The sequence below is a fragment of the Dendrobium catenatum genome, unplaced genomic scaffold (genome assembly GCF_001605985.2).
Source record: "Dendrobium catenatum unplaced genomic scaffold, ASM160598v2 fragScaff_scaffold_387, whole genome shotgun sequence".
In the NCBI taxonomy this organism is placed as follows: domain Eukaryota; kingdom Viridiplantae; phylum Streptophyta; class Magnoliopsida; order Asparagales; family Orchidaceae; genus Dendrobium; species Dendrobium catenatum.
This window is the reverse complement of record NW_021318849.1, coordinates 557,814-582,316: the sequence shown is the minus strand read 5'-3', so window position 1 is coordinate 582,316 and position 24,503 is coordinate 557,814.

Genomic DNA, 24,503 nt, shown 5'->3' with positions numbered 1-24,503 from the left:
TTAAACATTGAATTTTTGTTTTTAACATAAGGAAGTTAATGTTTTAGGTGCAATTAGTTTAAAATCTTCTCCTTCGTCAACTCTTTTCATTTTAAGATTTTCTTCCCTTTTTATTGTTGTTAAAAGGGGGAGTCATAATATTGTTTGATGTTTGATGTTTGATTGTTTGTTAGATGTATGTGTGTTATGTGTATGTTTAGATGGTGTGTATGGTGTATGTTTAGATGGTGTGTATGTTTGGAATGTGTGTATGTTTTGAATGTGTGAATGTTTTTGTTCCATGTTCGTATTTTGTTTGAGTTGTTTTAGATTTTTTTTAGGTTTGTGTTTTTTTTATCTTCATGGGAACCCCTATATTTTTAAATTGGTCATTCATTTATGGGGAACAAAGGAGAAAATTAGCTTTAATTATTAACTCAAACAATAATTATTTTTTCATCATAAGAAGGGGGAGATGATTACAACTTAGTTTTCATAACTATGTTTTTATATCCTGTGTTTTTTATAATTCCAAATCTTATTGTGTTGATTATTATTTCTCCTAATATATATTATAAATATAATTTTTATTGTTTGTGTGTACTAATTTTTCAAGGAAATCATACTCCAGATTTTGAAGACTTCAAGACATTAGATTAGGATTTATTATATTTGAAGTCTATACTTTTATAATTTTTTTGAGTCTGAGAGAGTGTGATTGTAATTAGATAACCATGTACACACATACTGGGGGAGTGTAAAAACTTGTATCAAAGATCATACTGGATGATTTGTTCTGAGTGTTCCTCCAGAACGGAGTTAATCAAATCATGCATGGAAAATTTTCTAATTCTTACTCATACTGTTCAAATTTATATTCATAAAGATGATGTCAAGAGTACGAAATGTCTTCATACCATTTTGTCCTGAATGAATTCAAAATTTTTCTGAACTTATCTTTCTGTACAATCATAGGTTCATACAGACGATGTTAAGAGTATGAAATGGGTGTGTTCCGGTTAATCCATATAAAAAGGTAAATATTTTGAACTATTTGTACTGTACGATCTCAAGATCATATGATGTCCAGAGTACAAAATGGACTTGTCCATTTTCGTACCAAATGAAGCATGATTTTGGTTAAACAGAACATATTATATAATATAGGGTTCATACAGTATGTTATCCAGAGTATGAAATCGGTTCGTACAAAATCATACCGGACGGATAGATTCAATTTTAAACTGATCGTACTGTACGATGTTAGTTCATAGATACGAAACCTAGATAATGAAATTGGTTTGTATAAGATCATACGAGCTTTTTTTTAAACTAATCGTACGTACTATGTGCGATCGTATTGTATGATCCAAAGGTCAAATTGAAATTTTCATTTTTCTGGAAGGTTTTTTTGTGTCATTCGTATTTAAGAGTTTTTTTAAACTGTCTATCTAAAAACTCCTATAAATTTTCTATTGCAAACTTCTTTCGAGAGTGCACTTGGAGAGTATTTGTGAGAGTTTTTGTAATTAGAGAGTGAGAGATTTCTAAAGAAGTTATTGTGAGAGGATTCATAGGATTGTCCAATGTGAGTATCTCTTGCTTGTTCTTTAAAGTTCTTCCCTTCTCTCTTGAAGTTTATTGGAAGAAATTTTTAAAGGAGCACCGGTACTCTGTCGACACCATGAGGGTTTGAAAGAATATTAGTTCTCTACCAATACAAGGAGGGTGTGAAAGGATAACTATTCTCTGCCAGCACTAGGATTGGTGGAAGAGAGGTTATGTGTAGGGGCTTCACCTCCTTGCTGTGGGAGCAAAAGGAGAGTCACATTGGTATAGTGCAATACCTAAAGATGGAGTCTTCAAGGAGTGGATGTTGGTCTAGTTGGATCAAACCACTATAAATTTATGTCTTATTCTTTTTATTTTTACTGCCTTTTAATTTTTTTACACTTTTAATTTGTGGTTGAAAATTTTATTTTGATAAAATTTTGTTGTGCTTATAAAATTATAAAAATTGTTTTTCAAATCTTTGAAAAAAATTTTAAATAACCAATTCACCTCCCCTCTTGGTTAGCCTTTGGACAATTGTAATAAGTAATAACCTATTCAAACATACAATCTCTTTAATTGAAATTATAAGATATTCAGATTGCAGGGTGGGTGTATAATAGATTAAAAAAGTTTATCTGGAACTTATCAATTCACAGTGCAATCAATAGTTCCTTAGCCCAATAGGAAGAAAAAATTATTATCCCTATCCTCCCCTGAGGCAGATACATAGCTATTGGAAGTTATTTTTCTTAAGTCTTATGGCAAAAGTAACAAATCTTGGACCTTGAACTTTCTATAGGAATTATTTCAATAATGTGTGATAAAACTAGTGTAATATGCATTTCTAAAAATATAATTCAACACTCCTGCAAAAAGTATATAGACATTAGACATCACTTATTAGACATCATGTATTTAGTTATTTTTATTCATGACTTGATTGTATTTGTGTTTTTTCATAAACATCACTCATGGTATTTTCCCTTATCATTACACAAAAAACAAAAATTTACTTAAATCATACTATATGATTCATATTGTACTATAAAATATTAACAAATCTTAACATCACAAATGCATAGTACACCCAAAAGCTCTAATTATTTTTTTAGGGGAAACCTCCCACAACGGGGCCTACTCGTTAATTAAGAAAAATTATAAACAATCCTTAAGGGGACCTCAAGCTGGCTACTGCTCAAAGAGATATAAAAATAAACAGAAACAAAACCTAGGAGTTCCCCACTATTGAGCAATACAAAATCACCTAAGTACATTCTACGATGCTTAAGGGGAAGAACCCCAAAAGAAGAAGCAAAACAAAAAATAGTAAAACATTAGGAACCAAACTAACCACATGATACCTCTCCACAAAAGCCTTAAGAAGAAAGAGCAAGTGCACAAAAACAAAATGATAGAACAATAAATAACCACCAATGTCTTGGAGAATCAAGCTATCAAACCAATTCTTCATAATCAACTGAGAAGGGTACAACCAAGAAAAGGCACCAATGCTCCCAATACATAAAATAGAAAGGGTAGCCTAGTTAGATAAAATGATAACCAAATACCACAAGATAACCTAAACAGACCAATATAATAAACCAGGAAGGGGCAAGACCACCCAGCACCCCTGCAATAACCCAGCCAGTAAAAATAAGGAGTAGAAATAATAGCTACCTGAGAGAAGTGAAGGCCAGACACATGAAACCAAACTAATAAGTAGAAAGCTAGAGTTAGCGTAAACACCTAGGCTTACAGCAGCAATAAACACCATCTTCTAATTGAATAAATTATTGGTTATTATATTATGAACACATATTCTTCCTTTATTTACACGTGGCAGACACCATTGGATGAATTTAATTCAACTGGTATGGTATTAATAACATATCATACTATACAAACATCTATTTATACCATATAGTTTAGTAGTCAAATATCATACAAGCGGATCCTCGGGATGATCAATTTAATAAAGATTGTACAATATGATTCTGATCATATTATATGATTTAACCAAAATTTTTGACTGATTGAACATGATGTATTCACTTCTTTTGATCATATTGTATGATTTATATTGTACTATAAGATATGCCTAAAATTTATTTAAGGAGAGAGAATTTAAGCTTTTCAATCACACCTTTCATCCTTCTCAATCTTCACCTCTTCACTCTCAAGGCCTTCTTCTTTTCAAATGGCTGAAGGAAAGCATTTTAGGGATACTATTGGAAGATCTTCTAGAAACCTATAGATCCATGTTTTCATGAAGCTACTGATGAAGAAGCCTACCACAGGCATATGGCTTCATGAATAATTCCATTAAAAATCTCAATTAAAAAGTTCTTAACTTCCAAGTATTTAACCTCTGTGTTGGCACTACACTCCACTTTATCCCGACCTTAGCTTTCCATTGAAATTCTTAATTCCTCTTTGAGTTCTTTGCTGGCCTTAGAATAAATAGTAAGGGCATAACACTTGAAAATTTTATTTATGAAGATTGTAGAGATTACTTATGAAGATTTTGATCAAATTCTACATCTTTCTACTACTTTCCTCAAAGCTCACTCAACAGCCTTTGTCCTTGACTATAATGAGACCCAAGTAAACATTACCCTTAGAGATTATAGATTGAATAGTCATACTCTATTATTCTGCACCCTTATTTAAGATGCATGTATAATTCAACATATTCTTTGAAATGCAATCATTCCTAAAGCAGGCGACATGGTCAACATCACACCCATTCCACCCCTCATTACATATTTTATTATGTATGAAGGTGACTTTAATGAGATAGACCTGATTATCCACCATATTGAAAAATTGACAAGTATTAGAGATCCCATGAATAAATGTAAACAAAACCTTGTACTAGGACACCTTATAGCCTTTGTCCTAGAATCAAAATATAACCCTTAATATCTACACCACCATATCACCTCCCAATCTTCTACTCCAATAGCTCTTTTCACTTGCTCCATTGTGCTAGATGTTACTATAATCATTATGTTGTAGATCCCAATCCAAAGCACACAAAGGGATTTCTAGCACCAAGACCAGCACTAGCTGTAGCATCAGCTCCTACTCACCACTCATAAGACCATGACTATATAATGGAGAATTTAGACCACTTGAAGTTACAACAAACTAGTTAGTATTTTGAGACTACTCAGCATTAGGAGTGGCTTTACCAACAACAAGAGCTCTTCTAGATGCATTATGAGCTACATAAGTAGTAACACCAAGAGATCTAATAGATGTATCAACAATAGCATGACGTACTCCAGTAGCACCACCAACCAATCTAATAGCAATGAGTGGAAGATTGTGCCTGATTTAGTGACTAATTTTTTTCCCTTCACCAATATTTCTAGCCACCAAAAACACGACCACCTGAGTGAAATTTATGGTTAGTATCATTTTTGTGTTTAATATTTAATTTTAATTTGTATGGTTGTTATCATTTATATAATTAAAATTGTTAAAAAAACTCCCTATTTTTATAAGAACTCAATTAGTAAGGGATATATTAGGAGAAAATAAAATTAACTTAAAAATTTAACAATAATTTTTGCCATCATCAAAGAGAAGATGATTGTTGAAATCTAGTATCTCGAGTTTATGATTTTGATGATAACAAATATTATTGAATTTTTGCTTTATTTCACTTGATATTATAATTGGATAATTTTTTGTTCTTGCTAATATTTTAAGTACATCATATATCATGCAAAAGGATGACTTAAGAAAATGAAGAATATTTGATATTTTTTAAGTGTATATATTTTGATTTATTTAATTTCTAAATTTCTTGAGTCAAAAGTCTTATAAAATGTCTATCCCAGCTTAGCAACCATGCTCACACACATAGAGGGGGAAAATTAAGGCATTAACTTATGTGAAGATTGTCTAATATAAACTAGATCATTATGATCTAAGTAAACTAGAGATCACTTAAAAAAATTAATTAAGTTTATCTATATTTGTATTAACCATACATGATAATCAATAAAATGCAAAAATCTTACATCCATAACAAAATAGGTATTTTAAAATTCAAAATTTTAACTAATCATAAAGTACAAATACCATCATACTAGATGATGTCATGAAATCTTACCTAGTCTAATCCTATAATTTGTAAAATGTATTAGGATTAATTGATATTTCATATTGTATGTGATGATTCCTTTCTTTATATAGTATGACCCTATTTACACAAAGGATGATATTTAATTTCCACATATTATATTGGGTGAAGTTCTATTCAATTAAACTAATCCTACTATGCATCCTTTAATATCATCTAAAATGATTAGTTCAAGTATTTGAACTAATCATATAGATCCTTATTCATCATATAATACTAACATGATGAATTGAACTAATCATATTGGATAGTAACCTTTTATACTATATGATCAGAAGTGATAGAATTAAAAATTTAGGGTTGTTTTGAAGCGTTGTACTTAAGCTCTCTAATTAAACTCGGAAAGTCTTTGGTTGTTCAAAGATTTTATATGAGAGTGCTTTGAGAAGTTGACATCATGAGAGATCTTGGAGTGTTGAGAGTGAGTAAAAGAATTTGTGAGTGAGGGAGAATTAGTATGAGGGGATTTCATGTAGCTACTCCAAGCAAGCTTCTACCTTAGTTCCTCCATGTGTCTTTGTTGATCTTTGAGTTGCTCTGCAAAGAAAGTCTTTAAGGTCCAAAATCTCTACCCCAACAAGAGGTGAAAAGAATTCTGGGTTTTCTACCTCAATAGGAGGGTAAAAAGGATTCTAGGTTCTCTGCCCTATAAGGAGGGTGAAAAGGATTCTAGGTTCTCTGCCACACTAGGAGGGTGAAAAGAATTTTGGTATTCATTTGCATTAGGTTGGTGGAAAAGATTTTATAAGGGTTCCTCTGCCTTATTATGGTGGACAAAGAAGAGTCACAAAAAGGTTTAGTGCAATACCTGAAGTGGAGTACTCTGGGGAGTGGATGTAGATCAAGGTTTTGCCAGACCACTATAAATTTGGTGTGCTCATTCTACTTTTGTTTCCATATTTTATTTTCTTGCATTTTAACTTTCCCTGAATTGTATATTCTTGCAATTATTTGTTGAGATTATTGAGCTTTATTTTGATTTAAATTTTACTAAAAAGTAATGTAAAATAAAATATATCTTTTCATTTATTTTTCTACAAAAAATCTAACAGAGAAAAAATATTTATTTAATAAATTTCTGTCATTGAAGTTTGTGGAATTGGTTTTGAGATTTCAAAGAATATTTTGAAAGAAAAATTTTAAATTACCAATTAACCCCCTCTTGGTTTGCCTTGGGCTTTTCAAGTGGTTTTATAACCCATCATTGAACTTTCAATTGGTATTATAGAGGGTTCTCTTGAATTATTGGTTTAAGAACCTTGAGTACATGCAATGGCAAATTATAATTGCTATGATAATATAATGGAAGGATATTCAATTGTATGTCCACCTATGTTTGATGTTATTTCTTATGATTTCTTGAAAGTGCACATGTTTACATTTATTAAGTTTATTGGTTTAAAATTTTAGGATTTTATGTGTGTTTTTTCATGCACAACTGGGAAGAAAATTTGGGATAGACTAAATCTTGCAGCACATCTCATTTTAATGCCTCTCCATCATTTGTCCACTCAAGTGTTGCAATGCTCTAATTTTCATGGCACCACAATATTGTAGTTGTAACTTACAAAGACCATGTAATTTCAGTGAAAGGTCATGACTATTCACTTAATAACACTTCTACGTCATTATGCGCCACAATAGATCAAACATTTCAGCACCGAGGTGCTTCAATTTTGGGCTCCATGGCGCCACACTTTCAAGTCCCATAGTGCCAGATGCCTTTTTATGTATTTTTATAAATTAAGGTTTTGTTTTATTTTTCACTTGTATAAAACTTAGTACTTCTTGGAGTGCTTTTGTACACTCTTAGAGTAAAATCTAAGCGAGGATTGTGAAGTACAAGATATAATTTGTTGGAATATTTAGCCTGTGTTTGTTGAAGTAACTCTATTAGAAAAGGAATGAGTGTATAGGAGACACTTTGATATTACAATGGTGATAACATTTCACTACTTGGCATGTACTTTTATTTTTCCATGATTTTAATGAAAATGTGTTTTCTTGTCAATTATTTTATATTTGGCTAAATCTTTTATTTTGGATTGATGAAGTGAAGAGAATATTAAGTACTAATAAAGACTATTGCACTTTAAAAATTTAATGACGTTCTTAATGATCTCTCATTCTTAATTTTATCTACATAGTAGTAATATGGTAGTTAAAACTTAGTGTGATGTATAGCCTCAACGAAGGAGTACATGAATAATAAAAAAATATTAAGATAGAATATTGGCATGCCTAGACATAAGATGTTTGAATATTCTTTATTCTCAAGGAGATTTATAATTATAGTAGGCAAGAAGATATCCTTTTCACTCCTAAAAGCTTGATAGAGATCTAGGGATGTACTTGTTCTGAATCACATCTGCAATTAAGATTAATTAGAAAAAAAATATGATATTTACATTCAACAATTCAAAACATTTTATTAAATATTATATCAACTATTATACCTTTTTTATCTAGTGATAGAAACTCCAAAAACATCATTTTTATTTCTCTATGATAAACTAAATATTGAGAGTAAACTGTAATTATTTTTTACAAGAATGCATAACACACTTCCTCGTGGATTCTACACTCTACTTAATTACTATCTTACTTGATTCAACATGTATACATGCATACCATTAAGTGGGCTTTCAGAATTAACTTGTCAAAGGAAACCTAAGCATTACTTAGCAATCACAACATAAGCATATATTACATAGTCTATAACAAAGCCTTTCTTACCTACATGCACAAGTCCATAGATCTAATTAATAACCTACCAATTAACATATGGCCTAATTCATCAATATTAATATTATACTTAATTAACCTCTTGTTATCCCTAACTATTAAGAACAAATCTTTATTTCAACTACTTTCAAATAGAAACCTCTATATTGTCATCTTTGAACTTATGGGTATGCATGGTTTACATTGTTCCCTACTTCCACTTATCACATACTAGCACCATACTCATTTTTTTGTGTATTCCAAGGCTACTTTGACACCCAAAAAGGCTATTGCTTCCATAACCAAAATTCTGGTCAACTCATCATATCTTGTCATACATTTTGATAAATTTACCTTCTTATACAAACTATTAAACTCAAAACCCCACCTTTGACATTACTGCTTTCCATTCCATTTTTACACACTACTATAACCTAATATAAGTCTTATACTTCATCCACTACCTCTCCATCACCTCTTTTTTAACCAACTAGTACATCTTCACCCCCATTTATTTTATCACCAATCTCAGCTTCACAGTCTTCTCAATCTTTCTCCATAGCCAATCTTCCACAGTCTCCTACAAGTCAATAAATGATCACAAGATTTAAATTTAGTTCCTTAAGCCACGCTAGCTCCTAAAACTCTTCCACTACTCTAGTCCCATTATTGGACCAACCTAATTTACTAATGCCAACTAACATCTTAGTTGGCGCTAAGCCAAGGCAGTTAAATTTCTTGTATTGCATCATCAAGTAAAATGAAAAGTAGGTCCACCTCCTCCAAATTAGGACAAACTTATCTTTCATTTGTTATACTTCAAAAGAAATTCTGATGGTTCCATGTCTTATTACGAAGCTCACCTTGTCACTCAAGGCCACTAACAAGAACAATGTATAAATTATAATTAAAACTTTAGCCTAGTTGCCAAAATTCCCTCTATTTAAATTCTCTTAAAAGTAGATGTAACAAATCTTTGTTGATTCATAATCTTGATATCTACAGTACATTTATTAATGGTTATCTCCATGAAATTGTCTATATTATTCAACCACATGGATTTGAAGACACCCAACACCCACATCATGCTTGTCTTCTAGAAAAAGCTTTTTATGGCTTTAAGCAAGCACCTCGTCAGTGGTTTCACACCTTCTCTAGTCGCCTTACCTACCTTAATTTTCATTAAAGCTAAGTTGATCTTTAGCTCCTCATATCCAAATTCCATGATACTCTTATTTACCTCCTAGTGTATGTAGATGATGTCATCATTAAAAAAAAAAAATAATCCATCTATAATTCCTTAGCTTATTCATAACCTTAGCGCCAAATTTTCTTTTAAACACCTTTGTTAACCTACTCCTTTCATTAACATTACCATTCAAAAATATCACATTTGGTTCTTCCTATCTTAAACCTATTATGTCCACACCATTCTTCAAAAAACTAAAATGGTTACTCAAAATCCTATCTCCAACCCAACTCCATCCAAACTCCTTCCAATACGAAGTCTGTAGCCTTCCATTTTGATCATTATCATCATATAACTAGGTATTTGAAATATCCTACTATCAACTAGTCAAATATATCATTTATCATAAACTAATTGTGTCAGCATATGCTCCACTTCACTCACAACTTCCCAAACAACTTCTCTGATATATTAAAGGTACATAGGCTTTCAGCCTACCGATTACCCAAGGTCCCCTCATCCTCACCTCCTTCTCTAACTTGGTCTGGGGGCCATTGATCCCTGCATTTGTCATTGTACTATATTTTATTATTCTTTCCTTGGTTATGCTTTCATCTCATGAAGTGTTAAGAAGCAACAGACAATATCGAGGTCATCAATAAAACCTAAAAATCATGCCTTAGCTGCTGCTCCTAACATCATTTAGCTCAGTAGCCCGCTTCATTAGTTCCAACTCTCTATCAATGAACTAGTAAACCTCCACTCTTATAGGACCTCAACAATTTTTCTAATAAAAAATCTCATTTTTCATGCTCATACTAAAGGCATTGAGATAGACTTTCTTTTTATTCAAGAACACATCCAAGCTCACTGCCTTCTCATTGTACCTATCTCTTCTTTAGATAAAGTAGATGAAATTCTCTCTAAATCCTTCTATACTTTTAGATTTAAACATATTTATAACATTTTTTTTTTTGGGGGGGGGGGGGGGGGGGAGAAAAAAAGAGAGAGAGAGATTGTGGGCATAGCCATTGTATTAAAACCAGAGAATTTCAAAAAAGTTGCTTTAGAAGTGAAAAAGAGGCAGATGAGCATCTAAAAAAACCTCTTACATGCACGTCATACATATGTAAATGAGAATCACTTTCCCTTTACAAATTCTACAACTTAAGTCTATTTTCCAAATATATACATATTTATTGAAATACAATTAGTACTTACTATTTTTCTTTATCTAATGAAATGGCATAGTAGTTATGACATTCTAGTAACTACAATATGGGGATTTTCAACTATCTTCACAATCTAAACTAACATAATTACTTCTTTACCATTAGAAAGAAGAAAAATCTAATATATACAATTGATATAATAATACAAGTCATCAAACAAATGATTAAAAAGTGGAAGAGGTCATTCGAAAATAATTATATTCATTGTTATAGGAGAAGCAAAGGGATGGATATTTAAAAAAAAAACCCAAAAATAATAAGATATGTGTTTACTCACCGAAGTTTTCCAATAATTTAATATTCAAAAGTACCTACAAATGAATTCATCTAGTCCTTGATACCAAAATAGTAAAGGGTCGGTTAAGATATTCTATTAATCATTATACATATTTGAGCTAATATTTAGGCCATACAAATTAAAATTAAGGTTTAGTTTGGGACAATTTTCTTATTGCTTTCTAAAGCAGCTTTCATGTACAAAAATTCTAATTCAAGAAAAATTTGCACTAAAGAGCTGCTTTAAAAATAGTAAGAAGCTGTCCCAAACAAAGCCTAAAATTTCATTATTCTCACTCATGCTAGAGGTATAGATCGATGTCATTGACATAAAACCATTTTTCTTGAATTTTGAAGCATTTTTTATAGTGTTTATGCTAGAGATTTAATATAACAACATGGATAGGGATAATTTTTTTTTTTTTTTAGCAATGTATAGGAAGAGGCTTGTGTATAGTAGGAAGTCTCTGTAGTTCTGAAATTTCATTTTCTTTGAAAGAATCTTTTACCAACATAAAAAAGACTACATAACATACAACAAAAGAAATAGAAATACATAGGAAAGGAAAACTATGGTAATAACTTTCATTTTATTCTCTACTTTATCATCACTACAAGTAAATACTCTAAGACTATATATGGAAGAGATGAATAGAGATTAAGGGTGTCGATAACAAGAGTAGAGAACCAATGGGAGATGAAATAAATTTCTACGTATATACAAAAATAGTGGAACAGGAAAGGCAGACCAGTGAACTAAAATATCTATAGCCTTTATAACTCATCAAATTTACTTATCATCACCTCTCAAGGTGACAATAGATGGCTGAATTGTTAAATTATCATGAAGTTGAGAGAAATGAGCAACACTCAGAGATTTGGTGAACAAATTAGTAGGTTGATCTTGAGATAAGATGTGATGAATAGAGATGTGATAAATTGAGATTGTTTTGTACATTGCCAAGTCAAACAACATCTTCTTTGTCAATTTTGGCGATTTTTGTGATTTTTGCAAAGATGAGGCGATCTTGGCAATTTTGGCAGATCTTTGGCGATCGGTGGTTCTCTATCAGCCTGGTATGGCCGACAGAATTCCTTGATGGGATTTTTGCGGAGAAGGTGATTTATACGGAGAGCTTTGTCTTGCAGAGGTTCTCCTTCGACCCGTTGATTTTGGTGTAACGACTGATTTGAAGTCGATTTTGGCTGAGCTTTTCCTGAGGGAGGTTCTCAGTTGGATTGAATTGGATAATGGTTATGCTGGTTATGTTTATTCTACTGGTATTAGATTCTTGATTGAATTTGGTGAGACTACAAATCTGAAGATGATTTTGGAGGAGGTTTTTCATTGGCTTGATGTTGCCTATAGTATTTCTTGGAATCAAATTTCTGCTTAGTTAAATTTCATTATTATGTGTGGTTTTTGGAGTTTGGAGTTATTCAATTTTATTTCTTATCTTGATTCCATATTTGGTTTAATTGTGTTCTTGGTGTGTGATTGGTTGGTGTTTAAGAGATTGTTGGTTTATGGGAGTTTGGATGGTAAAGGTGGATCTTCCTATTTAGTAGAACTATTTTCATATAGATTCTTAAATAGAAGAATCAAATTTTCTTTTTCTATTAAGGGAACAATTATGTTATGAGCAGATTTTGGTATGATTGCCATCGGTTTTGAAGCTATTTGGAAGGCTTTGTCTAGTTAAGCCGGATATATTGTAGTGATTTATTTAATGTTGTTTGGTTCATTTATGGAAGTTTGTTTGGATCCTCCTAGACATATTGGGGCTAGCTTTAAGTGGGAGCTTATCCCATCCAGGCTTAAGAATGTAACTTCTTTATCCTTTGAAGATCGAGTTTTATTTGTTGAAGATTTGAAGGGAATTGAATATTACTGGTCTTTTGCTTGCCAGGGTTAAGTGTGTAGTGATGATTATCACTTTGTATGGTTTTAGTAGTGTTGAGTTTGTAGTTTGGCTTCTTGATGGTTGAATCAATGTTATTGTTTCGTCGACTTTATTTCGATCGTCCAAGGTGTTTGTTGTTGGATGTATTGGTGATGGCTTTAGATGGGATCATATCCCAACTAAATCTATAGATGCTATTGATTTGATCATTAAAGTTCATGTCGTGATGGTTGAAGACTTGAAGGGAATGGAGATGTTCTTTGATAAATAATTTTTATTTGTTGAAGACTTGAAGGAATTGAACATTACTGGTTTTTTACTTGCCAGAGTGACGTGTATGGTGGTGATTATCAGTTCGTATGATTTTGGTTGTGAAGAGGCCTATTCTTGGACTCTTGATGTGGGAGTCGATGGTATTGCTTCGTCGACTTTATTTTGTCTTTCTATGGTGGTTGTTGTTGGTTGCATTGAGGTTTTAGCCATTTCTATACTTGATTGGAGCTCGTTGATCTCAAAGGATGTTAATGGTGGTCCTTTTGATGTTTTAGCAGCTGTTTTAGTTATTCTTTTTATTTTTCTTATAGTTGTTTGTCATTTGTTTGGTTTTCTTGTAGTTTTTTTTTTCCTTTGGAAATTACTGTAATGAAATGTGAGATTTACTAGGTTTCATTTTCTATCTTTTGGGAACTCTAGGATACTAACCAACCTTTTAGGTTGTTTCAATATTTGGTGTCCCCATCACCCCAATAGATTTAAAATGGGATTTAGTGGATCGCATATCCATTATGATAGTTTTATGGGGATTATTTTTGCTTTCTAGTTTGTAATAGTTGTTTCTTGTTTTTAATACAATTTGCATTTCTTCAAAAAAAAAAAAGAATAGAGATGTGATGTAATATGTTGTAATCTCTAATAAAGTAAAAAATTAATTTCTATATGTTTTGTCCTACCATGGAATATTGTGTTGTTTTCCAAGACTAGAGTTGAAATATTGTCACAAAAATCTTTTTTAGTGTAGAAAAAGGAACACCAAGCTTTTCCAGTAAATGTTGGAGCTATATAATATCACAAGCTACTGTAGATAAGGCTTTATATTTTGCCTTAAAAGAAGATCTAGACACTAATATTTACTTATTAACTATCCAAGAAATCAAAGTGGAACTAAGGAAGGCACAATAGTCTATGATAGATTGCTAATCAGTATGATCAGCTGTCCCATTCAAATAAAGAAAGGCTTGCAAGTCAAATGTTTATTTGATGATGGGAAAACCAAGGTGAAGAGAGTCTTAAATATAATGAAGTACCCATTTGAGATTCTAAAAGTGTAGTTGCTATGGATTATGCATGTGTAAGTTTTAGTAATTTATAGCATACAAGAGAACCAGATGAGTGATCGTCAAATATTATAAAGAACCAACCAATTGATGTAGAAATTAGCATGGGCATACATGTCAGGACAACTGTCTAAATTTGAAAATTTTGTTAGCAGGGGTGTAAGAATAGGTTTACAGTCACTCATAACAACTTTATGCAAGATTTTAGCAACATACTTTGCTGATTGAGATGAAGAACGTTTGGAGTATAAGTAACATATAATCCAAGAAACATTAGTATGATGTTGTAACCTATTCTTCATAACTCTATACCATAGTTTTATAGCATGGCACATTAACTTAATTCCTTTATAATTCACATAATCTTGTACATCCCCTTTATTCTTAAAAATAGGAATCAACAAACTCATTCTACAATCTTCTAACATCTTTTTATTCTTCAAAGTAATATTAAAGGTTTAGTAAGCCAAGAGATTCATTTATCTCCTAAGCATTTCCACACATTTATTGGAATATCATCAGGTCAAATAACTTTTCCATACTTCATTTTCTGTAAATCCTCTCTAACTTGTGGTTTACTAATACTTTGATAAAAATAAAATTCTTTATGTTTATTTAGGAAGCTAAGATCACTAAATTCAATTTCATTCTCACAATCTTCATTGAAAAGTTTAGCAAAATATCTCATTCACCTTTGTTGAATATCCTCTCTAATAAAATCACTTTTTGTTCTTCATCCTTAATATAATTTACTTGAACTAAATCCTTACTACTCCTACATCTTTGTTTGACTAACTTATACATATATCTTTAGCTACCATTAGTATCTAATCTATTGAATTAGATGCTAAATTGTGGGAAATTTGGAAATTGGGCTAAATGTATCATGATAGTCCAACCCAAACTCTTGTTTAAAGTCTTGAGCAATAAAATGTGCCTTGTAGTTAGCAATGGAACCATTAGAGTGAAATTTTGTTTAAATAATAATTTTTAGCACAAAATATTTTGGCTAGATGTAGAGGGAACCAAAACCCAAGTTCGTTATTTTTTAAGTGCTTCAAATTCAACATTCATAATAGCTCTCCAAATAGGTATATTTAATGGCTTGAGTGTAATACGAGGGGTTGATAGGAATAGTTATTTGTTGAAGATCATACATATGCTTTGGTTTAAGGCTTCCTATTTAAGCACGTGTTGCAAAAAAATGTTGAGATGGTAAAAATATTGGAATTATAAGTGAAGTAGAGATCTTGTTATGAGCTATTGAAGAAGATCTCCATGAATGGTTTAAATAAATAGGTTGACAAGGAACGGGCAGGGATGCTGGGCTATCAAAAGGTTAATTATAAGTTGATGTAGTGGGGTGTATAGAGGAAACATACACTAATATGGAGGGAGGAGTGTGAACTGGAGATGGAGAGGGATCTGATGGTGAGGTGGTAATGTTAAAGGGAAATATTGATTTACAAAAATGAACATGTCTGGAGATATACATCTGATCTGTAATTAAATTAAGACATTTATATCCTTTGGCTTAAGTTGTATGGCCTAAGAAGATACAAGGGTTGGAATGAGGATAAAGTTTATTTGAAAGTTTATGTGTGAGGCAAGGATAACATAAACAACCAAATGTATTTAGAAGTGTGTAGATAGGTGGCTTATTGTATATGCATTCATATAAGGATTTGTGAGGATAGACTTTAGAGGGAAGATAATTAATTAGGTAAATAAAAGTAAGAAGCATGTCCACCCATAATTTGGATGTAAAGGAGCATAGAAAAGTAATGCATGAACTGTTTCAAGTATGTGATCATGTTTGCATTTAGCTAATCTAATTTACTGAGGGGTTTATCGACAACTTATTTGATGAACTATACCAAAGAACATTAAATGATTTTGTAAAGTTAGATTAACATATTCACCACCACCATCAGATTGAAGAATTTTTATTATTTTTTGAAATTAGTGCTCATCAAGAGATTTAAATTTTAGAAACATAGAGCAAATTTTAGATAGTTAGCATAATTCATAAACCCAACGAGAAGAAGAGGATGATGGTTGACTGGATTGCACAAAATTTGTGAGAAGTTGCTGAGTTGAAGCTGAAGGATGTCCTAGAGATTGATGCCAAACGATCGAGGAAGTGGAACTGGTAATAAGTACTATAGGTGAAGTTTGCAAGGGCTACCAAAGAGATTTCTTAAATGAGCTAATAGGATATAGACCGTAGAGACTGGGCCCTTTTGAAAGAGTTTTGTTGGTCAGGTAATCCTTAATAATAAAGCCATTAGCATCAAGAAGCAATAAATAAGGATGATCAGATATTAACTTAATGGAGAGTGGATTGTGTGAAAGCATGGGAACATGAAGTACTTTTGGGAGATGAAGCTTACGTAATGGTATAGGAAGTATGCCTTATCTTATATGAATAATGGAAGCTATTGTTTGTTTCAACCTAGAACATGGGATGAGCTTGAGTATGGATGAACATTATGAAGATGCTACGAATTGGACATGAGATGTTTTGTAGCTCCATAGTATAAAAACCAATCAACATTTTATGTGTTATTTATAGAAATATAATATTGCATTTAGAGTTAAATGTTGAATCATGAGGATGCCAACAGTTAAGGAAAGTCTATAAAGGCCGTTAGACCTATAGCAATTGTCCCTATGCTAACCAAGAGGAGGGGGGTTAATTAGTAATTTTAAAAATCCTCTTATAAATTTATGAAAAATGATTTATACTTTTTATACAAAGAAATTTTCAACCATAATAAAAAATTTTGAAGGAAAATAAAAATGTAGAAATGTAAAAAGAACACAATAATTTATAGTGTTTTGAACCAACAAGACCTACGTCCACTCCTTGAAGACACCTTCTTTAGGTATTGCACTATTACCAAAGTGACTCTCCTTTTTCTCCCAAAGTAAGGCGGAGAAGCCTTTGCAATTACACTTTCTTCTACCAATCCCCATTGCGGTAGAGTACCATCTTCCTTTCACACTCTCCAAGTGTCGATAAAGTACCATCATCCTTTAACACCCTCTAAGTATGGGCAGAGAACTGGCATCCTTTCATGTCCTCCAAGTGTCGGTAGAGAACCGTCATCCTTTTATACCCTCTAAGTGTCGGCAGAGAACCGTCATCTTTTCATACCCTCCTAGTGTCTGTAGAGAACTGGATCCTCTCCAAAGATCTTCTTTCGATCAACTTGAAAGAGGTAAGGAAGAGAACTGACACACAAACAAAAGGGTTTCTTACCTTTGAGTAATCTTGTAAACCCTTCACACTCCACTTGCAAGAACTCTCTCTTAAACTCTCCCCCAAAATACCCTTTCACTTACTCTCTAAGAAATCATTAAGATAAGATTGTCCAAAAAAATTCTTAAGGTCTTTATATTGGAAATGCACAAAAAATTGTCCAGAAAAATTAAAATTTCAATTTTGAGCATACATGATCATACAATATGATCGATGATAGTACATTTGAACAATTCAAATTTTTCTCGTACGATCCTGTACAAAACAATTTTGTATTTACACATCATATAGAATGAACCATATATCGTACAATACGAACCGTTCAAAAAATTTACCTGCTCATCGAGATGAAACGATACACCATAATTTCACACTATCGACATCATCTGTATGAACATGAGATCGCACAGTAAGAATAATTTAAATAAAATTAGATGTTTATCGGGATGAAAAGAGATGCAATATTTTTGTACTCTGGACATCATCTATATGAAGAAGACTTTGTACAGTATAATCAATTCAGAAAAAATTGGATGTTCATTTGGATGAAAAGAGATGCAATCTTTTTGTACCATAGACATCGTCTGTACGAAGGGAAGATCATATAGTATGATCAGTTTAGAAAAAAATTGATGATTGTTGGGAAGAACTTACATGTATTTATTTTATACTTTATATGTTATCTGTACAAAGATGACTTTGTACAGTAGGAACATGACTTAGAAAATTTTCATTACATGCTTTGATTAATTGCTTGATGTACTTTTTACATCCTGTATGATGCAAAATTGTACAATACAATTATTTGAAAAATTATAAGTTTTAATACTCCCCAGTGTGTGTGTGCACAGTTATCCAATTATAATCATAATCTCTTAGACTCAAGAAAAATAGAAAATGTATATAACTGCCATTACATTAAACCCTAATCTAATATGATTTTAAGTCTTCAATAGTCTGGAGTATGATTTTCCTGAAATGTTAGTACACAGAAACGACAAAAGCAATATATCCAATATATGTTAGGAGAAAGAGTAATCAAGCAATAATATTTTGAATCATCAGAAACACACATAATTATGAAAACTAAATTTTAACAATCTCCCCCTTTTTAATGATGTCAAAACAATTATTATTTGAGTTAACATTTAAAATAAAATTTTCTCCTTAGCTCCCCACAAATGAATGAACAATTTAAATAAAGGGAATTTCATGAAGATAAAAAAACAACAAACCCCAAAATAAATAAAATAACAAAATCAAGAACAATTCGAGCAAAAACACAAACATGAAACAAACATGCATTCAAATATACACATAGAAAATATACACATGCATTAAAAACATACACATACAAAACATACTCATGCATTCAAAATATACACATACACACACAAATCATCTCACACAAATCATAAAACAACAATCATCACTATTTGAAATAATATTATAACTCTCCCTTTTGACAACAACAAAAAAGGTTGTACAACTTGAATTGAATGGTTTCTATAGATAAACTAAAACAGTTGAACTAGAAAAGGGTTTTAAACCAATTTCAAATACAAATTAATTCCATAAAAATAAAAAGAAATAATTCAAAATTTTAAATAAAAAAACAACTAAGAAAAGAAAAGTTAATCAAAATCATTGTTCATGCTAGATAATACAATAAAGATGATTACTGTAAAAATGTAGAAATGAAGATAAGTGAACTTCAAATTCAATATAGAATATGATTATTAATTAGATTGATTTGGATTAGAGATTAAATGATAGTCAAAATAACATAATTAAAAATTTTAATTAGCAACATTGTGCATCTTTTCAAATATTTGTAGCACACATTGTGCATCTTTTTTATTTGGGCTAATTTTGCACCTCTTTCTACTTTGCGAACCGTTGCGCATCTTTTTCTAATTTTGCATACATTGTGCATTTTTTTTTTACTTTTTGGTTGTTTCCAATATCAGTAATCCAAATTCAAAATTCACAAATAAAAAAAATAAATATATTAAAAAAGAAATTAAAAATAATATGACATTAATCTTGTAACAATTATATATTAGATATATTTGTCTAAAAGAACATAAAATTATTCTCCTTATCTAAATCTTGTTAGAAATTAATTTAAATTTTTGAAAGATTAGGTTTTCAAAAGAAAATTAATTTGTAAAGAAAATTAATTTATAGCCCATTTCAATGATGAATTTTAAAAGGTTTTTCTTATTAGAAATACTAACATTTCAAGAAGCAAGAAAAAAAAAACATGTCACCAAAATTTGACATTTTTCATTAATATAATAAAAGTTCACACACATGTAGTTCCAATGATTTCACATAAAACAACATTCAATATCATCTCATAAAAACTTAACAATATACAAAACCACAATACTCATAAAAGAAAAACAATATAACATCAATATCAAAAGCTCAGTAGAAAGAACATCAATGAAGCACACCTAGAATTTGGACGGGCCCTGATCTGGAGGAGGTGGTTGATTGAACACTAATAAATAGCTATTCATCATAGCTATATTCATATTGATCATGTCGAGCTGACTATGGATCCAACCCATGTCCTCCTGATATCTTGCATCCTGCCGATTTAGGTGAGTCTCGATTTGATCAAAGTGTTCCTGAAAGTAATTTTAGTCGAGTCCATGTGCTGGTACAGGGGATCTCCCTTCTTTATCAGAATCTAATAAAACCCTAATCATTTCAAGTCATACTATAGGGGCAAAAGTCTATTCAATATCAATCCATTCTAATTGATTATACCCCTTAGCCACCAATTTTGCTTCTCTAATCATAACTCCTGAATTATTTATTTTATTTTTAAACACCCACTTAATTCGAACAACACCTTGTTATTTTATCTTTTATATCAATTCCTGGATATTATTTCTTACAAATTGATTCAACTCTTCTTGTAAGGCCAAAATAAAAAATTCATCAGAAAGTGTTTAATTTTTATGTATGGGTTTAACCATCGATATAAACACAAAATAGTTTAACTCTTTGCTAAGTTCATGCCTAGTCTTAACACCCTCATTAGGTTCACCTAAAATCAATTCCTTAGGTTGATTCTTAGAAAATTTTCATTTAAGCAAAGGGTTTTCTTTTTTCACATTTTCTTCCAAATTGATCTTTTTAATTCCTTAGGAGTTATTTCAATATGATCCTTTTCCAACCTTGGCTCTTCTAAAATATCAAATTCATAAAACACAACATGTGTGGCCTTCTCAACTATCAAAGTCCTCTTGTTGAAAATTCTACAAGATTTTATAACACTAGAATATCCAAAAAAAAAAATCTTTCATCAAATTTTTTATTAAATTTTTCTGAAAGAGTTTTTCCATTATTATGAATGATCACCTTACATCCAAAAACATGCAAATGAGACAAATTTGGTGTTCTCCTCTTAAGAAATTCATAGAGTGTCTTATTCAATTTGGATTTAATGTTCACACTATTCAGAACATAACATGTAGTACTGACTGCTTCAACCCAAAAATATTTTGGAAGTGATTATTCTGTCAACATGGCTCTAGTAAATTTAATTAATGTTATGTTCTTCCTTTCAACTACCCCATTCTTCTAAGGGGTCTTAGGTTCTAAAAAACTGTAATCAATTTCTTTCTCTTTACATAACTCTTCAAATTTTTTATTTTCAAATTCACCTCCGTAATCACTTTGAATTGATAAAATCTTACATCCTAGTTTTCTTTGAATTTAAGTGATAAAATTTCTAAATTCAACAAATGATTCAATCTGATGAAATAAAAATTTAATCCAAGTGATTCTTGAAAAATCATCAATAATCACAAATACAAATACTTTCCCTCCTAGACTTATAGTGATAACCGGTCTAAAAAGATCCATGTGAATAATTTCTAATGGTTTGTAAGTTCTAAGATTCTTAATGGAATGAAAGGAGGACTTCACCTATTTTCCTAATTGACATGCATCATACAGGTGATCCTTAGTAAATTCTAGTTTTGGTATACCTCTATCAAGTTCTTGTTGGATAATTTTCCTAAGGTTTTTCATGCTAGCATGACAAAGTCTCCTATACCATAACCATGATTCATCAGAAACTATTTTTAAATAAAAAGCATTAAGAGATTTAATATAATTTAAATCAATTATGTACATATTATTTACCCTAAATCCATTCAAAATATCAATTTCATTTTGGCTTATTATGGAGCTAGTGGAAATAAATTATATTATAACCCTTATGACATAGTTGACTAATACTCAATAGATTATACTTTATGCCTTCTATAAGCAAAACATTCTCAATGAAAATATTATTCAGGTTTTTAATAATACTTGTGCCTATCACTTTCCTAGTGGTATTATCTCCTAGTATAACCTCCCCTCCATTCCTAGCTTCATGTGATATGAATTATGTAGTGTCTCCAGTCTTATGTTTTGAACATCTGCTGTCCAGGTACTAAATGCTCTAATTAGATTTTGTATGAGAGCATTTCTACAAGATAATTAAATGTTAGTTGTGAGAACCCAAACAAGTTTGGGTTCTCCTCTTGACAAAATTAATCTAGATGCATTTATAATAAATATATTTTTATACATCTTTATTCTCCACACTAGATATCATTTACTATGAGTAGTGCAAGTGTGAGATATGTGCCCAATCATGCAAAAAAAAAAAAGAAACATTAAGCACCATGAAAAATATTTTTTAATTTATGTGAGTAAACTTATATTTTCATAGATTTTAAAATTTTTAGTTTCTTCTTAGGATTAAGAAATTAATTAGGTGTAGGTGGAATCTTGTTTTTCTCAAGTTCTTTCAATTGAACTTTAAAAAATGAGTTTGAACTTTCTAACACAGCATTTTTAACTTTAAAATAGTGCTCACTACTATCAAATTCATCCACAAATATTTTAAAATCTTTTCCAAGTTCAGCATGGGATGATTTCAATAATTTATGCTATTTGTTTAATTCATTATACTCATCTAATAATTTTATTTGGTTGTTATCAATTAGTGTGTTATCTTTCCTAAGTATTTTATACTCATTTTGTAATTCAAGAAAATCTAAATTCAACATAGTATGCATCTTTTTAAGTTTTTATATGTTGTACAAATTTTTTCAGAAACATTAAATAACTCAACATAGGTTAAGTCACATACCTCTTCTTGATTTAATTGACTAAGCTTGTTGTCCATCAAGCACAAATTTTTGACTTCTTCGTCTTCTTCTATTTCAGAAGTGTTTGAAGTTGAGTCTGCCCAAAAAACTCTCTACAATCTCTTCTTGCCATTTCTCATATTTATTTTCTCTTTGACCTTCTCCTTGCTAGGATTGACTTTAAGATTCCTGCATTTATAGAAAATCACATTGTTAGAAGCCTTAACATTTTTGTGGAACTTACCTTTATTCTTCTATTGGCATCTCCTTTATTTCCTCTTTAGAAAACTCCTTAATTGCCTAGCCGTCTTCATCCTCAAGCTAAGACTGATCACTCTCTGAGTCATCCACTTTTAATGCCATATTCTTTTCCTTTCGCTTCTCACCTACATCAATCTATCTTTGAGTCACTGCTTACTCGTAAGAAATTAATGATCTAAGAAGATTGTCAATAGAAAAAACAGACAAATCTTAAGACTATAATATTTATTATTTTTGTATCATAAGTAGTAGGCAAAAAATAAAGTTTTTCATTCACTTTCTCTTCATTCAATAATTCCCTACCTAAAGCCTTCAAGGAGGTGACTATCTGAGTAAAACATGTATATATGTAAGTGATTAATTCATTTGGTTTCATGAGAAATAATTCATAATCATATAAAAAAATATTTAATCTAGATTGATTCACTTTGTTAGTCCCTTCATATGCGATACAATGTCTATCCCAAATTTCTTTTCCACTTTTATAGGTAGAAACATGCATGTAGTCATCAGATTTAAGAGCACAAAAAAATTGTTTAAACATTTTGCATTTAACTGAGCTAAGTCTCTTTCTTCTATAGTCCAGTCAGTAAATAATATTTCAATTCTAATGTTATCTATAAGTCTAGTTAGCATAGTGTATCCTTCTTGTACTAAAATCCACATGCCATAGTCAAGCGATTGAAGAAAAGTAGATATTCATATTTTGAAAAAATTGAAAGGAATATTATTAAACAATGGGGGTCTAGTGATCGAATATCCTTCACGTGTATTATGGTTTTGAAAAGTAGCCATGATCATTTTTAAAACATTTTCTAAACCTTAATTTTCAAAACAAGGTTTTGATACCACTTGAAAGTTTTTATAGGTTATTAGACCTATAATGATTCTGCAAATGCTAACCAAGAGGGGGTGAATTGGTTAATTTAAAAAATCTCTTGGAAATTTAAGAAAATTGATTTATATTTTTTTATACAAAGGAAATTTTCAACCACAAAAATAAAATTGGTATGAAAATAAAAAAGCAAAAATGTAATATGAACATAATAAATTATAGTGGTCTGATCCAACAAAACCTACTTCCACTCCCTGAAGAATCCCTCTTCAAGTATTACATGAATACAAAAGTGACTGTCCTTTTTCCCCCACAGCATGACATAGAAGTCTTTACAATTACAATCTCTTCCACTAATCCCCAGTATTCCAGAGTACCATCATCATTTCAAACCCTCCAAGTGTTAGTAGAGTACCATCATCCTTTTACACCCTCCAAGTGTCGGTAAAGAACTAACATCCTTTTACACCCTCTATGTGTTGGCAGATAACCTTCATCCTTTCACACCCTCCATGTATTGGAGGAGAACCGATCTTCTCTAAGGATTTTTTCTCGAGAAACTTGAAAGAAGTAAAGAAGAGAATTGACATACAAACAAAAGAGTTCTCACCTTTGAGTAACTTTGTGAACCC